The sequence below is a fragment of the Pleurodeles waltl genome, chromosome 5 (assembly GCF_031143425.1).
Source record: "Pleurodeles waltl isolate 20211129_DDA chromosome 5, aPleWal1.hap1.20221129, whole genome shotgun sequence".
In the NCBI taxonomy this organism is placed as follows: domain Eukaryota; kingdom Metazoa; phylum Chordata; class Amphibia; order Caudata; family Salamandridae; genus Pleurodeles; species Pleurodeles waltl.
The window spans coordinates 1,617,402,461-1,617,420,564 of NC_090444.1; positions in this window are offsets into that span (position 1 = coordinate 1,617,402,461).

Below are 18,104 nucleotides of genomic sequence, written 5' to 3' on the forward strand. Positions count from 1 at the left end.
GCTCTCAAACTGCCGGGTGTTCACACTGGAACCCTGTTTTTACGTCCCACTCTGGTCCATCAACAGTGAGTGGGGGTGATAACGCCAGCCACTGTCCTATAACCGGGGTGGCTCAGGGAGTTGGCAATCATACCTCTAATGTCATAAGTACTGGCCTTGAAACCAACCTTTCAAACAGTACTAGAGTTCTAGACAGCTACATTAAATAAATCCATCAGTCGTTCAGACAATTAAAATGCCAACTCCGTCTAAAAACTTTAAAACTGTGTAAGAACGACGGTAATATAGCGGCATCCAGAGCTAGCATAAAGGCTTTAAAACAGCTGATGGCTCGGTGTAGAAACACAATGGCCCAAACTTGAGCTTCAACAGTTATAGCCATGGGTAACATACCATCATGACTAGGCGCGCGTACATACACGGGGAATGTTAGAGCTACATTTACCAGTACAATGGGCCGTAGGTCTAAATATGAAAAGAAGCCACAGCACCTGCTTAGTAGAGCTCTAAGAGTTTTACGAGCGCTCAATAGTCAGAGGTCATGTCAACCCCCAAAACCAACACCCATAAGACCTCAAAATATAGAGTTAGGAGGTGCTGATGGTCTTTACAGGCCCTCTGGGGGTGACGGTCCGAGCAGTCTCAGCCTTAAGCAGTCTGAAGGAGACCCATCCAAAGTAGGTGTAGGGTCAGTGTCACCATTTGTAAAAAACACAAATATTGTTCAGATCGGCGGGGGACAGTTACCAAAAACCAGATGGGCCCATAAGAAGCCAAAGTGGCTTGGTAGCTCTAGAAAACGCAAGCTTGTAATAAAAAAGACGTTTAGACACACTAAGGACAGTATACATCAGCCTCTACATTTTCTAAAACTCACCTTGGGTTTTTCGGCTTGAGGAACCCTTCTTAATAGGCGGGCCGTCCTTAGACCCAGGGCTGGCTTTTAAGCTTTGCATCCAAATTCCGGATCGCTTCTTCCATAGGGACCCCTCGGGATAAAAAACATAAAAAAATAATGTTACACTTACAATATAATACATAGACTATAAGAACTCACTGAGATGACCACATATAGGTCTGATTATAGGGCTTGTTAGGTTTTCAGAGGGGTTACAAAAAGAACCCTAATATTTACCTGCAGAAACGTTATCCTGTGACAAGATGCTTGACCCATCTTGAACATGAAGGATTTGTTGGAGAGAGGCAATCGCACACCTGAGTTCGGCATCATAACCTATGCAAACACATGGGTTCCCATTAGCAGTAAAATAAAAAAATAACATTCCTGACAACGTAGTTTAGAACGACCTATGGCCTGTAACTCACCTTGCTACACGGTCTCCATTTCCACATGGGATTCCCCAGACTCTTGACAGTCCTGTGTACAAGAGAGACAGATTTGCCTTTAAGCACCCCACAATTCATCTTCTAGGTCAGAACCCTTCATAAAAGCACACCGAGTGTTGAAATATATATATATATATTTTTTAAATTTGAGAAAAAAAAAACAAAAAAAAAACAAGTAATAAAAAAAAAAATATATATATATATATATATCAAGGTTCAAATTGTTGAATCCCTATGTTCTGTAAGTATAAATACATATTGACAACTGTAAAACTTTTCTCAAAAACTATACACGGTTTAATAAACAAATTCCACATGGTGGCGCTCTTGCATAATACGAGCTCTAAGATTGTCTCTATAAGACATAGCCAGGAAACCGGATCCTAGGAGCCATGCCTGGTTTTCACCTTAGCTGAACAAGGCTGTGAACCATGTGTGGGGGCGGAGCTCAGTCTAAACTCCAAGCTGAGCCAATTCCAACACCACACAGTCTTTGTTTAAAAAAAAAAAAAAAATGGCCGGATGTGGATGCAACATGTGTGAGGTCCTGGGTTTTTCAGGGCAACAAAATCAGATCCAATGCCATCCTGAACTACGGTGAGTGGTGTGGGGTACTTGAGGGGTCTGAGGCTCCCTACCAGGGATAGTTATTTTTTAATCATTATTATTTTTTATTTATTTCAACAGCTTTTATTTTTTTTTAATTTATGTGATTTTCTATTTTTAAAATGTTCTAGACTTCAGGGTCTCCTAAAACCCTGGTCACACTTGCCACATATATATATGTCCCATGGAGACCTGGGGTCTCTGAGCCTGGTGCTCAGGGCCCTCATATTTGTATTTAAAAAAAAAAAATGCTGCCCTAAGGGACCTTGGGGGCCCCAATCCCAAGGCCCCCAAAACGCTATTCATTTATTTTTTAATTTATATATTTGTATGGGCCCTAGGGCCCTAGCGCGCGTGGTCAGGGCCACACAGACCATGGCCACGAGCCATTACTCCTTTTTAAAAAAAAAAAAAAAAAAAACAAATGCATTTAAAAATGCTTAGTAATGGCGCCCACGCACCATTACTAAACATTTTTAAACTATTGCCGCACTTTGGCGGCTAGCGATCGGCTCTCAGAGACCCTAGGGAACACCCCGAGGTCTCTGTGAGCCGGTCAGAAGGTTTAATTAGAGAGAATGCCGCGCTGAAACACGCACAGCATTCTCTCTAATTAAACTTTCAACGCGGCTCTCAGAAGCCGCTGGGGTGTTCCCCAGCGGCTTCTGAGAGCCGCAGTGTTAATGCTGCCAATGGAGGTCTCCGAGACTGTAAGCGCTCGGAGACCTCGTTATCAAGTTAGGAGATCTCTTCTTGGAGGCAGCGCGACCTCCGAGAAGAGAACTGCTAACATGATAACGCTGTCTCCGGGTGTTTACAGCCTCGGGGACCAGCGTTAGTAACTTAACAAAGCTGCTTTCAGAGACCTCGAGGTCTCTGGGAGCAGTTTTGCTAAGTTACTAACGCGGGCCCCCAGAGCACAGGATGGCTTTGGGGACCCGCGTCAGTAACTTAGCAAAACTGCTCCCAGAAACCCCGAGGTCTCTGAGAGCAGTTTTGCTAAGTTAATAACGCGGGCCCCACAGAGCACAGGACGGCTTTGGGGACCCGCGTCAGTAACTTAGCAAAACTGCTCCCAGAGACCCCTGAGGTCTCTGAGAGCAGTTTTGGCTAAGTTACTAACGCGGGCCCCCAGAGCACAGGACGGCTTTGGGGACCCGTGTTATTAACTAAACAAAGCAGCTTTCAGAGACCTAGCGGCCTCTGAGAGCAGTTTTGCTAAGTTAATAACGCGGGTCCCCAGAGCACAGGATGGCTTTGGGGACCCGTGTTATTAACTTAGCAAAGCTGCTCCCAGAGACATCGAGGTCTCTGGGAGCAGTTTTGCTAAGTTAATAACTCGGGCCCCAGAGCTCGGGCCGGCTCTGGGGACCAGCGTTATTAACTCAACAAAGCTGCTTTCAGAGACCTCGAGGTCTCTGGGAGCAGTTTTGCTGAGTTAATAACTCGGGCCCCAGAGCAGAGTATGGCTCTGGGGACCAGTGTTATTAACTTAACAAAGCAGCTTTCAGAGACCTAGCGGTCTCTGAGAGCAGTTTTGCTAAGTTAATCACGAGGGCCCCAGAGCTCAGGCCGGCTCTGGGGACCCTTGCTATGAACATTTCGGCGCGGCTCTCAAGAGGCCTCGTGGTCTCTTGAGAGCCGCGCTGAAAAGTTCATAGCATGGGCCCCTCAGAGCTATGGTTGACTCCTTGGAGCATAGTTATTAATTTTAGAGCTCTGCACCCCGGAACTCATGGCGCTGAGCTCTAAAATTAATAACTGTGCCACCCCCAAAAGCTCACCACTTAAACTCACTACTGCGGCCATTAGTTGTGGGAGCATATAATACTGGCCCATACAATAAAATGCACATAAAAAAAAAATACCTAAAGAGCCCCATACCATTCCTGTACAAATTAAATACAGCCCCACCACTAATACCATTAGCTACACAACCCCTGAACCATGATGTACACAATAAGCCCACCATACAGCCATCAAAATAAGTGCAACCCCACAAAAATACCGGCCCAGACATGGCACAAGACCCCACAAGTACCAATTAAGCATGGCCCGCAGCCCCCAAAATAAGTGCAGACCCCCAAAAATACACGCCCATACACAACCCCTGAAACATCAAGTACAATTTAAACCATGGCACCACTCCACAAAACAAGTGCAGCCCTTCAAAACTACATACAAATGCATAACCCCAGAACCCATAAGTACAAATTAAGCATGGCCATCAGCCCCCAAAATAAGTGCATACCCTCAAAAATACATGTCCATACATAGCCCCAGAACCACCATGTACATATTAAGCAGTCCCAATACACCCCACATCGCAAGTGCGCTCGCGCTGAAATACATGCCTATACATAGCACATTACCCCACAAGTACCAATTAAACAACCCCGACCCATAAAACAAGTGCAGACTTTAAAAAATACCTACAGATACACAGCCCCAGAACCACCATGTACAAATTAAGCACTACCAATACACCCCACAGAGTCCGAGCGTTCACGCTAATAAAATACAGACAAATACAGAGCACATGACTCCACTAGAGCCAATTAAACAATACCAACCCACAAAATAAGTGCAGACCTTCAAAAATACAGGTCCCATACATAGGCCCAGAAGCTGCAGGTACAATTTAAGCAGTACCAATACAATCCCCAAAATAATTGCGCCCCTGTAAAAATACCTACAAATACATAGCACAAGACCCTACAAGTACCAATTAAACAAAAGCATCCCATAAAGTAATTACAGTATCTCAAAAATACACTAATAGCTTTTAAATTTGTATTTTTTTTTTTAAAGCAGGCATTTTACATATCTATGTATAGTTAAACAGGTTGGGGCTAATGTCATTGTTAAACTTGAGTAAAACACATATACACACCACCCTGTTACAGACCTTAAGTAGAAGATGTTCAGCATCGCCAGTCTGAGCTCTACCCTTCATGTTTCCAGCCATGATGTCCTGATGCAGCCCTGCTTGCCACAAATGTCAGTATGTAGTTCAGAAAAAAGAGGTCTGTGAAGGTGGGGGGTTCTTATACCATGCTCACAGTGGTAATTATGCCTGTGCTCTATGATTGGTGGGACCTGGAAATAGACATCTGTTATAGGTTAGCAATACTTGGCCTTTGTTGTGTTTCAACTTTTAATTACTGGGTCAGTTTCTAATTTAGACCCCACTGTGTCCCTGGGAAAGGCTGTAGGCACACATCTGTTTTAGATTTGCTATGCCCCTCATCCTCTGTTGTGTTTCAAACTTTTAATTACTGGGCCAGTTTCTAATTTAGACCCCACTGTGTCCCTGGGAAAGGCTGTAGGCACACATCTGTTTTAGATTTGCTATGCCCCTCATCCTCTGTTGTGTTTCAAACTTTTTAATTACTGGGTCAGTTTCTAATTTAATCCCCTCTGTGACCCCTGGAAAGAATGTAGGCCCACCTCTGTTTTAGATTAGCCATGCCCCACCAGCCTCTGTTGTGTTTCAAACTTTTAATTACTGGGTCAGTTTCTAATTTAGCCCCCACTGTGTCCCTGGGAAAGGCTGTAGGCACACATCTGTTTTAGATTTGCTATGCCCTTCATCCTCTGTTGTGTTTCAAACTTTTTAATTACTGGGTCAGTTTCTAATTTAATCCCCTCTGTGACCCCTGGAAAGAATGTAGGCCCACCTCTGTTTTAGATTAGCCATGCCCCACCAGCCTCTGTTGTGTTTCAAACTTTTAATTACTGGGTCAGTTTCTAATTTAGCCCCCACTGTGTCCCTGGGAAGGGCTGTAGGCACACATCTGTTTTAGATTTGCTATGCCCCTCATCCTCTGTTGTGTTTCAAACTTTTTAATTACTGGGACAGTTTCTAATTTAGCCTCCACTGTGTCCCAGGGAAACCCTATAGGCACACAGCTGTTTTAGATTTACCTCTCTAAATTGATAGGCTGTCTCTAACAAAAGCAGCATTTGACCATTCCCACTTTTTTTTGGATTAGCCAACAGTGTGGAGGTTTGACCAGACCGACCACTTTGCAGCCCTATGCAGAGGCACCCTAACAGCCACTTGGGCATGAATGTCTGACATGTCCAGACCTGTCCCTCTCAAGCTCTGAAACCACTTGCACATCACTAAGTCATACTTTTTACACATCTCATAGGCCAAAACCCAGGGGCTAGGACCCAGACACAGGGCTAACACGTGACACCATGAGGGCACATCCCACTTGACACCCCCATGCACCCACGTCACTTCCGGGGAGGGCTTTCAGGGACACCGGAAGTCCCAGCCACCGGAAATGACGTCATTTCCGGTGTGCGGGATAACTGTCACTTTTAATATCATGATTAAAGGTATCCCTTCCTACTACTGATGAAGGTGCAAAGTGGCTGCCTCTGGTTGGAAGAAGCTGCAGGTTTTGCAACAACAAAAGGAGGTAGGAAGTTCTTCTTCATGCAAAAAAAATTCTACGGTGTGCTGTAGGATGCAGAGTTGTTTCCTTGGCAAAATACCACAAAAAAGCCTTGCTAGCTGCAAGAGTCGTGGTTGGAGTTGGAGAAAAAGGGTGCTGCCCAGGCCCAGGAAGGACCAGGATGTCGCCACTTGGGAGAGGAGACAGAGGGGGCCCTTGGAAACATAGAGAGCCCTTGGACAGGAAGGAAACACCAGCAAAAGTCCTTGAACATGGATTTAAGAGGACTGAACATGGCGGTCATCTCAACATTGCAAAGAGAGGTCCCATGACACCGGAGATCAACTCAGGGAGCTGAGTATCGCAAGACGGAATGCTGGGGACCTACGGTCAGCTGTGCATGCAGGATTTCTTGGAAATGTGCACAGAAGCCCTTGTAGCTGAAGATCACACGGTGCACAGGATTACTGTCTGGGGAGGGGAGGCAAAGACTTACCTCCTCCAAATTCGTACAATTGGACCACTGGACAGTCTGGGTCACTAGGGTCCACCACCTGTGTTCCAGGGGCCACGATCTTCAGGGTGAGAGGGGACCCAGAGTACCAGTGAAGATGAAGTTTGGTGCCTGCTGGAGCAGGGGGAAGATTCTGCCGACCCACAGGAGATTTCATCCTGGCTTCCAGTGCAGGGTGAAGGCAGGCAGCCCCCAGAACATGCACCACCAGAAAACAGTCGAGAAAGCCGGCATGATTAGGAGCTACAATGTCGCTGGTAGTCTTCTGGCTACTTTGTTCTTGAGCAGTCAGTGGTCGATCCTTGGCAGAAGTCGAAGAGAGAAGTGCAGAGGAACCCTGATGAATTCTTGCAAGCCATAATCTGAAGAAAAGCCCACTGGAGAGACCCTAAATAGCCTTCAGAGGAGGATGCACCTATCAGGAGGGGTCTCTGGCGTCACCTGCTGGCACTGGCCACTCAGAGGCATCCAGAGTGCCCCCACACCTCTGAAAACAAGATGGCAGAGGTCTGAGACACACTGGAGGAGCTCTTGGCACCACCCCAGGGGTAGTGAAGGAGAGGGGAGTTGGTCATTGGGCACAGTTGCAGGAAGGGGGGCCCAAATTAGAACCCCCATGCCACTTTAAAAAAAGAAAAAAATACTTACCTCAACTTACCTGTACTTATCTGGGATGGGTCCCCCCATCCATGGGTGTCCTCCAGGGGTGGGGTGTCCTCCAGGGGTGGGTGAGGGTGGCAGGGGGTGTCCCTGGGGGCAGGAAAGGGCACCTCTGGACTCCTTCCATGGTCAGAGACCATGGAATTGAGCCCACAGGTCCCTTAACGCCTGCCCTGACCCAGGCGTTAAAAAACGGCACACATCAAGCTGTGCGCCGTTTCACATCAGGCTGTGTGCCATTTTTTAAGGCTTGCCCCCTCCTGTGCGTCAAAATTATGCTGGAGTATAAATAAGGCGCACAGGCCTTAAAGTAATTTTTTGGGCTAGAACGCCTACCTTGCATGCATTAACGCAAGGCAGTTTCCTGCATCCAAAAAATGACTCACACAGAGGAATTTTGACATCCGCGGGCTCGGGCGTCAAAGTTTAAATATGGTGCACGGTTTGCGCCGAATGTGCGTCAAAATTTTTGCCGCACATTTGGCGCAAACAGAGTATAAATATGCCCCTTAGTAACTTTGCACCTAACCTTTACCAGGTAAAGGTTAGACATATAGGTGACTTATAAGTTACTTAAGTGCAGTGAAAATGGCTGTGAAATAACGCGTGGGTTGCAAAAAAAAAGCTGCAGCCCATATGGAACTCCTGGAACCCCAATACCCTGGGTACCTAGGTACCATATACTAGGGAATTAAAAGGGCGTTCCAGTATGCCAATTGAAATTGGTAAATGGAGTCAATAGCTTATAGTGACAAATTTAAAGGCATCGCGAGCATGAGCACTGAGGTTTTGATTAGCAGAGCCTCAGTGACACAGTTAGGCACTACACAGGCATACACTTTTAGGCCACAAACTATGAGCACTGGGGTCCTGGCTAGCAGGATCCCAGTGAGACAGGCAAAAACATACTGACATACATGTAAAATTGGGGATAACATGCCAAGAAAGATGGTACTTTCCTACAACTACTCCTGACTCAATGATTTCATAACTTTTGTTTTAATGAAATAGCTACCCAATTATATACTTACAGAGTGTAGTATGAAATTTTTATACCTAAACTAACTATAACTAACTTTTATGTATATACTTTGATAAGCAAGCAGATCAAAAATTAGGGTGCGGCGAATGCAAAAAAGCTACAATAAAGTAGATTAATGTTTTCCTTTAAGTAACAATAAAAAAACACCCTCTCCACCCACAACAATGCCTCCTCCTTCCCAAACAAATTACCCCGCCCCCAACCAATGTCCAAAGAAACTCCCAACTTCCTTCCCAATTCCCACTACTCTCCACCCACAACAAATGTCCTTCCCACCAAAAAATAAACAAAAAAAGCGATAGAAGGGTGAGTTCTCCAAGCAGGACCAGAGATCATCAAGGCTTCCCCCAATGTGTGCCAGACTGTGGTCTAGATGTTGTAAGGTGCAGCACTAGAAAATGAGGTCTGAGCAGGGGGCAGCAATGGTCCAATGTGGATGGGGAGCTACCAGCTGGTTGCGGCACTGGGGATGTTGTTGTCTCTGGGACACTTGAGGAACTGGTGGCTGGCTAGAGGAACTGGGACTTGGGTAAAGGCAGCTACCTCCTCCTCCTAAACCTGCAGAGCCACCAGCCACTAATACTCCAAACTGATGGCCTCCAACCTCTGCTACCACAGATGAGCTGCTATCTCCTGGCATGTAGGTGGACCAGCAGGAGTAGCGATATGAAGAAAGAAAAAAAGAAAAAAAGACAAGTTATGAATAGTGCTCTGCGCAAGCACTTGTTTAAAATTATAGTGGCAGAGTAGCAATACATTGAAGGTTCGCTAGGGCCATTGGAATTTGATGGCATGCTTTCTAGTGCATTGGGCACTTTTGTACTTTCGCAGTCTGCACCTGGGACAGTTATAATGGACAATTATCTTACTTTAATTCTAATGGCCCTGCTATTCTCCAAATGCCTTTCAATTCTACCCTCACTCCAAAGAGGCAGATGAATAATAATGATAATACATCACACAGGTCACGTATAAAAATGTGGTTTTCCCATGACTATGCTGTAAGTAGATGGTGGGAAAAATAGTTCACTGCAGTACAGAAAAAGGAATGGGACATATAGATTGTATTTGGTGGGTCGGTTAGTCACAGAGTGTCCCATCTGCAAAAAATCAAAATCAGGCACCTAGTCCCACAGTACTCTGTGGTCTTGCTCTACCCACTGCAGAATATTTCCAAAAATGCATTTGCTTGGCAGTAAGGAAAGGAAACTTAACTCACTTACTGCTTTGCTGGATAAGTCAGAGGGATTAGGCTGGGTAGGTAGAAGATTTGCTATAGAATAGTTAGGTGTCACTGATCATCATAAATGTGCCTAAGCTGTGGCTTAGTCAGTCACTGTAGTTGATGAATGTCAAAAGGAAAACATTTGAACAGTCATGGATCCATTATGGAAGACATGGAATAAAGGAATCACTTGCCAAGAAATATGTGGCACATGACAAGAATGGATATTTCAATTTTTTTGGTAGGCTGGGACAGAACATAGGAACGATTAAAGGAGTGAAATACTAGGATGTGAATGAGTGGGCACTGGGAGAGAAGGGGAGCACACCTTGTTTTTGGTTTGCAGTGCATTGTGCACAGACCACACTGTTGTACTGGCGAATTGCACCATGCTGCAGGGAGGTCATCGGCGACTGAATGGCATGGGCAGGGAGGTGATGAATGATTATGGGTGGGAGGATATATATCTGCCTTGCTTAACAAATACAGTGAGTTAAGGTGGTAGACTTCTTCTAAGCAACTACCCATTCATCCTTTCAGTGTTCTATTCACCCTTTGATACCCACGATTTAAGCTATACATTCTCTCACCCAGTCTTGTACCATTCCAATCAATCAATCCATTCATTTATCGACCCACCCATTCATCCATTCACCTACCACCCTTTCGACTTACCTACTTACCTTTCACCCATCTATCCATTTACCCATGCATCATTTTACCTATCCCACCCATCCTTTAACCCACCAGTGCATCCTTTTACCCATCTACCCTTCACCCACCTAGGCATCCTCTCACCCATTTACCCTTTCATCCCACCCATGCATCTCCTATCACCCACCTATGCATCCTTTCATCCACCCACACATCCTTGCACTCATATGCAGAGCTATGATGACTCTGAGGCACTGAAGTGCAATCAAGGGGTGAAATAATTGTTCAGTGAAGGACATATGGGGCCAGATGTATGAAAAGTTATTGCACTCGCAAACGGTGCGAATCGCAAAAATCGGCCATTTGCGAGTGCAAAAATGTGGTCTGCGATGCATGAAAGCATTCGTAGACCAAAAATAAGAAATCGCAAAATTTGCGATTTTTTGCGTTGCAACCTGGTTTTGCAAGTCGCATTTTGCGATTTGGTATTTCCAGTAGGAAATTGCGAGGAGCAAAATGCGAATCTCAAAATCCGAATCGCAAAGAGATGCATCAAAAAATCGCAATTAGCGATTTTTCGCAGAATGGCATTTTGCACATGCAAAATACCTCTAAGTGAAAGCAGGTGGTAACCAGGTGCAACCTATATGAAGTGGCCCAGAATGCCTCAGACCCCCCACCACAATGGCTGCACTCTACGTCATGGCGAGGAGGATGAGGATCCTGGCAGGCTTGAGGAGAGGGAGGAGGAGACAGGAGCGCATTTCAAGAGTGTGCATTACACTATTTGACCTGACAGAGGAGGACATATTTGAGAGGTATAGGGTGAACTCAGCCATGATTCATGATCTCATAGGTGAGCTACAACCCATACTGCAGCACAGAACACGAAGGACACATAGCATACCCACCCATGTGCAGGTATCATGCACCCTCCACCTACTTACCTCAGGGAGCTATCAAGGGGTCATATTAGCGGCTGGGGGGGTCACACAGAGCACCCTCTCCTGATTTGTCAATGCATGTATCAACGCCATACTAAGCAAACTCCAACAGTACATACGATTCCCCCACACCCCACAGGAAATACAGCAGAAAAAAATAGATTTTTATCAAATTGCACACTTCCCCCACGTCTTAGCTGCCATAGATGGCACACATGTGGCAATATGTCCACCATCAGTCACAGAGTATGTGTACCGAAACCGTAAACACCAACATTCCATGAATAAACAGGAGATATGCAATGCCACCTACATCATAACTGATCTCGTGGCCAGGTAGAATGCACAATATAGCTACAACCAGGGGCATACCTATAGAAATCAGTGACACCAAATCAGTTGAGGATGACGATCCCACACCACCTCTACAGCCAGCAGACAGGACCAGTGCAGCAGAGGGACGGCAAAGGCCTGCTGACATCACACACAACCATTCCAGACGTGACTATGTACAATCAAACTCTACTGACTACTGTAGCTATAGTGAGAAACAAAATGTATTCCTTTACGGCAGGTTCAGAATTGTGATGTGTAAAATAAAAGGGGTATTGTCAAAACGAGAATGAACAGGGTCCCACACTATTACTCCATAGTGGGGACACCAGAGTCAATGAGGCAGAAGTCACTTCCTCCTCCCTCGCACACCACTGGGGTGCCCAGTTGCATCACTGGCACCCTGAATGTCAGGCTCTGTGGCAGTGCTGCACCTGGCACTGCGCCGTCTGTGGTCTGGAGCTGGTAGGTGCACACTGCTGAGGCTTGAGGTATCCTCCGTGTCATCCAAGGCAACCTCACTCGGAGTGGCCGACCTCTGTCCCAATACCTGTTCGATCACAGTGGTGATCTGCACAAGGGCCTGGACCACATCCCTACTGGTGTGTGAAGCCTCAACCTGGGCCGCCACAGCACGACGGGCAATGAGGGCAGTGGAGCTGGCCATGCGATTGGATGACCGGCAGTATGTCGCAAACATGGTGCGGAATCGGTGCTCATGTCTGCGTCTACTCAGGCGTTCTTGTCGCAGCTCCTCGCACAGGTCACGCACAGCAGTTGTCAACTCACGAGTGTCCTGGGAGGCCTGTACCTGTCCCTCACGCAGCTGGTTTATGTTCTCATTGAGGGTATCCAGTCTCCGATGCAGTCCGACTGTGTTCCGATTGTGGACTCTGAGGCTCCTGGACAAACTTTGGATCCTTCGATTTTGCTGCCGTTGTTGCTGCAACATTGCAGCCTCCAGTCCACCGAACAGGGATGTACCCTCAGCTGCCTCCTGCAATTGCTGTAGTGACACTGGGGCACGTGGACGACGCGCTGCAGGACCCCTGTCCTCCGGTACCTGGCTGCGCATCCCAGATGCGGATGGTGTGCCGGAACTCTCCTGCTGCACATCTGAGTCACCACTGAGGTCCGGTAGTGGTAACGGCCTAGGCCTGCGGCGCACAGTAGGAAGATTGCTGGACCCACTGGTGTTGTTGTCTGAGGGCAGCTGCGTGTCCGTGTCCGCTACACCCGTCTCTGCTGTGGCTGCTGTGCCAGGCCCACCTGCAACAACAATATGCAGCATGTCAGTTCTGTATGTTACATTATCTGTCCAGAAATGGCAATAATACTATACATACTGCTGTATATGGTGTAGTGTGTGCTGTGTTACCTTAGGAGTCCCTATGCTTGCTAACATTATCATGCCACTGTCTGTTCTAGTTTGTGGACCGCGACTCACATAATGCATGTTTTTGCTGCTATTGAGATGTGGAGTGGACTACTTCACACACTACTTCACATTACATGCTAATTCATAATTGGCTTTTATGCATGCACATACAGTGTTCACACAACAGATTTGGCACTTACCTTGGCTGGTACTTGGGTGGGCCGAGGTGTCTATGTCAGTGACCGCTGTCACTGCTTCTGGTAGGAGGGTTGATTCCACCAGGTCTTCCAGTGGTGTGGCAGGTGGCTCAGTTGGTGGTCCACCTCCTGTGCTCCTGGCCTCTGCAAGTCGCCTTGCCACCCTCTCCTTAGCCCGGGACCGCAGGTTATACCTGCGCTTCTTGATTTCATCTATGGAGCGCTGGGCCACTCCAATGGTGCAAATCTTCGTTTGGATGTCCAGCCAGAGTCTTCTCTTCTCGCTCTCTGGCACCTGGAGGGAGGATTTGCCAAACAGGCGGTAATGGCTCCTCACCACCTCCTCTGTGAGGATCTCCAGCTCCTGCTCACTAAATTTGAGCTTGCGCTTCCTCTCCTGCTTCTCTGCTCCAGGACCTTGGGGCTCCATGGTGGCTCAGATGCTGCTGCTCTTTCCAAGTGCTCCTCACAGTGGCTGGGCTGCTCTCACTCTGGATGCTGGCTTGGGTGTGGCTTTTATACCTGCCTGGGATGACTCATTTCCTGCTGATGAGTCATCAATCACCTCCAGGTGTGCATTCTCGAACTTTCTCGCATTTTGCGATTTTTTACCGAATCGCAGAAAAATCACAAATTGCGAGAATGCAAATTGCGATTCGGAAAATGGGCCTCGCAAACCACAAATAGCGATTTTTAAGAAATCGATAATTCCGAATTGCAATTTTGTTACATGGCCAATTGCGACTCGGAAATTGCGATTTCTTAAAAACGCATTTTGCAATTCGCAGACCCCTGTTTTCATACATCTGGCCCATGGTGAGGTCTTGGTTTGCAAATGAAATGGGATCGTCTGCATACTATTTTCCAGCCATGATTTACTGTCATTGAAACTGCTGGTTTGGTATCCTACTGTATAAATTCATGATAATACGTATAGCACTTCGAAAAAAGAGGGGGGTAAGAGAGGAGGATTGGGCGGTCCAGTGTACACCCTCCCAACAACGTACTAATATGATGTGGTACACTGTTCCGAAATTGAAAGAGAAGGAAAGAGAAAGGGTCCTGATAATCAGGAGCAATAGTCCTCACACACCATATTTGGTGTCATGCTTCATCATCGGACAGCTCCTCGTCAGACTGGCGCTGCAATGTCTGACGGGCACCCCCCGAGGGGGGGCTCTTTGCCGGAGATCTTTTTTGAATATACTCGATGATGCCGCGGAGCCAAATATGGGTCCGAGAGAGGAAAAAATGTACAGAGAAAGAATAGTAAAATTGGCTCAGATCCCTCACTTAATAGTTTATTATTCGCTGTTGGGAAATGGTCAAGATTAAAAAGAAATCAAGGGAGTGAAACTGGAGACAATGCCCGGACACTCACACAAGAACAATCAGAATAATTAGGGAGGATGGAAGTGATCCAACGCTCCTTAGTATGCGGTCGACATGTTTCGCGTCGTTGTTGGTCCAACAGGATCCCGTGACGCTTCTTCAGGACCTACTAAATCATGAGTTTTCTCAAAAAGAAAAACAAAATACCTACACTCCTGTTGACTAACACTCACAGTCTGGGTGTCATCAGTCGCTTACTAGGACTAACCCGGACTGGTTTTCCTTTCCTATCAGTCGCCCTAAATATGGGAAAAAGAGGGGGGCTAAAATTAGCTCAGTATATCATCACTTCACCAGTATTCAGGAATGATGAGTATGATTAAATGTAGAAAAAAGGGGGTGACAAACTTGTGCAACACTCAGTGATCAGGTGGTTGTAGGCACGCCATGCTGGTAAAATATAGGGTGGCTTACCATATCCATTAGACAATAGGCTCCATGGGATATCGCTGGCCCATCGCCCGGTATACAGAAAATCTGATGGTAAGAGAACACATGCCAAAGAAGGGGGCACCATATTGTAGTTACATAATTATCATAAAAGACCAAGGTAAAATGACCATAGTTTGGAAATGCGGGACTGACAGTGAAATATAAAAAATAATATACATATATATATCTCACTCCAAATCTGAACAAATACATCAAAGAAGTAAAAAGATGTGTAAGTCATCAATTTATGCAGAAATACTCATGGACATCCTCAATGTCATGTGCAAGGTGGAGTGAGCAATGAAGGTAGCACATTCAGAAAGTTACAAATGAACCGAGAAATACTTTATTTCAAAATAAATCAAAAGTAGTGCCAAAGTTAAGAGGTACATGAAGGGGATAAAAATAGGGGGTATAATGACCCACGAGTAGTTAAACCCCATGTATCACACCGCAGTCAGTAAAATGAGAAGTTGAGCTAAGGAAGTACATATAGCTAAACCACGGGCGTCTCGCTAAGGGCAGAGCAAAAGGTCCCCATGACCTGAATGCATGAGTACTTCAGCGTTCGAAAGAAGCGTCGTGATGCAATTCGGCATCACAAATGAGAACATGGGCACTTACTTTCTTCGTTACCGGTGTTAGATGCAGCACCTACCCGGGGGTCGCGTTCCCGAACGTGAACGGGAAAGGAAGGCTGCCGGTATAAATAGTCCGCGCGTAGAGCGCGTGTTTACCAATTAGGTAATTAGTTGCTAGGTAACTCCCTCGGGAGTTGGAAACCTTTAGAGAGAATGGAAAAAGGACTGGAGAAACGGGACGTGGTGAATGTACTCCGCGTGCGGCGGCCATCTTAAGCTAATGTATTGGTCATAAGAAAACACGAAATAACTCAATTTAAGCTGTAAGAAGTTGTCAAAGATCTGTGTAAAACTAAAATAGCCTTACCAATATTATGAATACAAGGTGGTAAGGTCTAATCCCCTATAATAAGGGAAAAAAATAAATTGGAAAGAAAAAGAAAAACAAAAAACAAAAAAACAAAAAAACAAAAAAAACGATATAATGGATGGAATGACCATCGAACAGAACCTTCTAAAATCATTGTTAGAAGGGCAGGAAATCAGCAGCTGCCTACTTTGAAAGATGGAACCAAGGGATATCATCGTTTAATCCCTGGTGGTGGGTATTGAGTCTATATACCCAGCGTTGTTCAAGTTCAAATAGTGAGCGGGTGCCTGGTAAGTCACAGGTCTGTAATACCACCCACCGCATATCATCTGGTGTGTGGTTAAGTTCAATAAAATGTATGCTAAGTTTGGTAGTAGTACGTCCACACCGGATGTTGCTACGGTGTTCATTTATCCTAATCTTTACAGGTCGTGTGGTCATCCCCACGTATCTGAGATTACAAGGACAGGTGATAAGGTAAACACAATTGCGGGTATTGCAATTAGTATGTCTCAACAGATGCCAAGTTAGAAAGGGTTTTAGATGTAAAGTGTCTGTATGTTTAGTGAGTGAACAGACATTACAATTCCCACACGGAAAGTGACCTTTAACTGGGGGGAGATCCCATAGAGATCTCTGTCTGGACGGGGTGGTGGTGGGTCTAGGTCGGGTGTGTACCAGCATGTCTTTTATATTTGACGTCCTCTTGAACGCAAAAACAGGCTTGGGAATATTTTCACCCCCACTGCAGAGGACCGACCATCTCTTATTGATTATCTTCTTAACTGTGTTAGAAAGTGGTGTAAATGTCGAAACACAGGTAAGTTTGTTGTCCGTAGACTTCGGGGTTAACTGTAATAGTGAGTCCCTATCACTATACTTGGCTCGTTTGTAAGCTGTTTTTATAACTCTGTCCGGGTAGTGGCGGTCATGTAGTTTAACCTGTAAACTAGAGGCTTGGGTATTGAATAGTCGTAAATCACTACAGTTCCGTCGAAGACGTAGAAACTGTCCAAACGGTAAATTTTCTCTTAGTGCTTTTGGGTGATGGCTCTCGTATAATAATAAGCTGTTCCGATCAGTCATTTTATGAAAGGTGCGGGTCTTCAGTCGACCTTCCTCTATGCTGATTAGCAGATCTAGGAAAGGGATCTCTGTGGTAGATACAGAGGAGGTAAAATTCAGGAAGGGGTCTAGACTATTTACCCATGTCGAAAATGCATCTACTACATCAATAGGGCCATGCCAGATGACAAGGATATCGTCTATATAGCGACGCCACAACTTGATATTAGCGGTAAAGGGATAAGACTCAGGTAAAATAAAACGTTTCTCAAAGCCGTACATGTATAGACAAGCTAGGCTAGGAGCAAAAGTGCTGCCCATCGAGGTCCCGCGGATCTGATGGAAGAGTTTATCCTCAAACTGAAAAATTTTTTGAGTCAAAGCTAGACTGGCACAGTGCATAATGAAATGGACAGGTGTAGTGAGTCCTGAACTGGTAGATAAAAGAGACGTCTCAACTACCTCCAGTGTGGCCATTTGCGGGATGTTGGTGTATAGAGCCTCAACATCAAGTGTGATCAAGGCATCGACATACACTGTGGAATTAATGGTTTCAATTAGGTTAAGAACGTCTGTAGTGTCTCTCAGATAGGTAGTTGATTGTTGTACAAGAGGTCGTAGAAAGTGGTCACAGAATATTGAAAGTGGTTCAAGGACGGACCCAATCCCTGAGACTATGGGGCGTCCTGGTGGAGGGGAAATGCCCTTATGAATTTTAGGGAGGCAGTAAAAGTAAGGGATACGAGGATCATCTGTATCCAAAAATTCTGCTTCCTTTTTTGATATCCAAGTGTTATTGACAGCTTCCTCTATCATTCCACGTATCTCAGCTTGCAAATCTAGGAGATATATAAGGGAGAGGGAAAGCTTACTAACAAAGCAGAAGAGAGGGGAAGTACAGACAGGAGGAAGTCAGTTACAGAAACATGAAATAGAAGAAAAAAACTAGTATAAT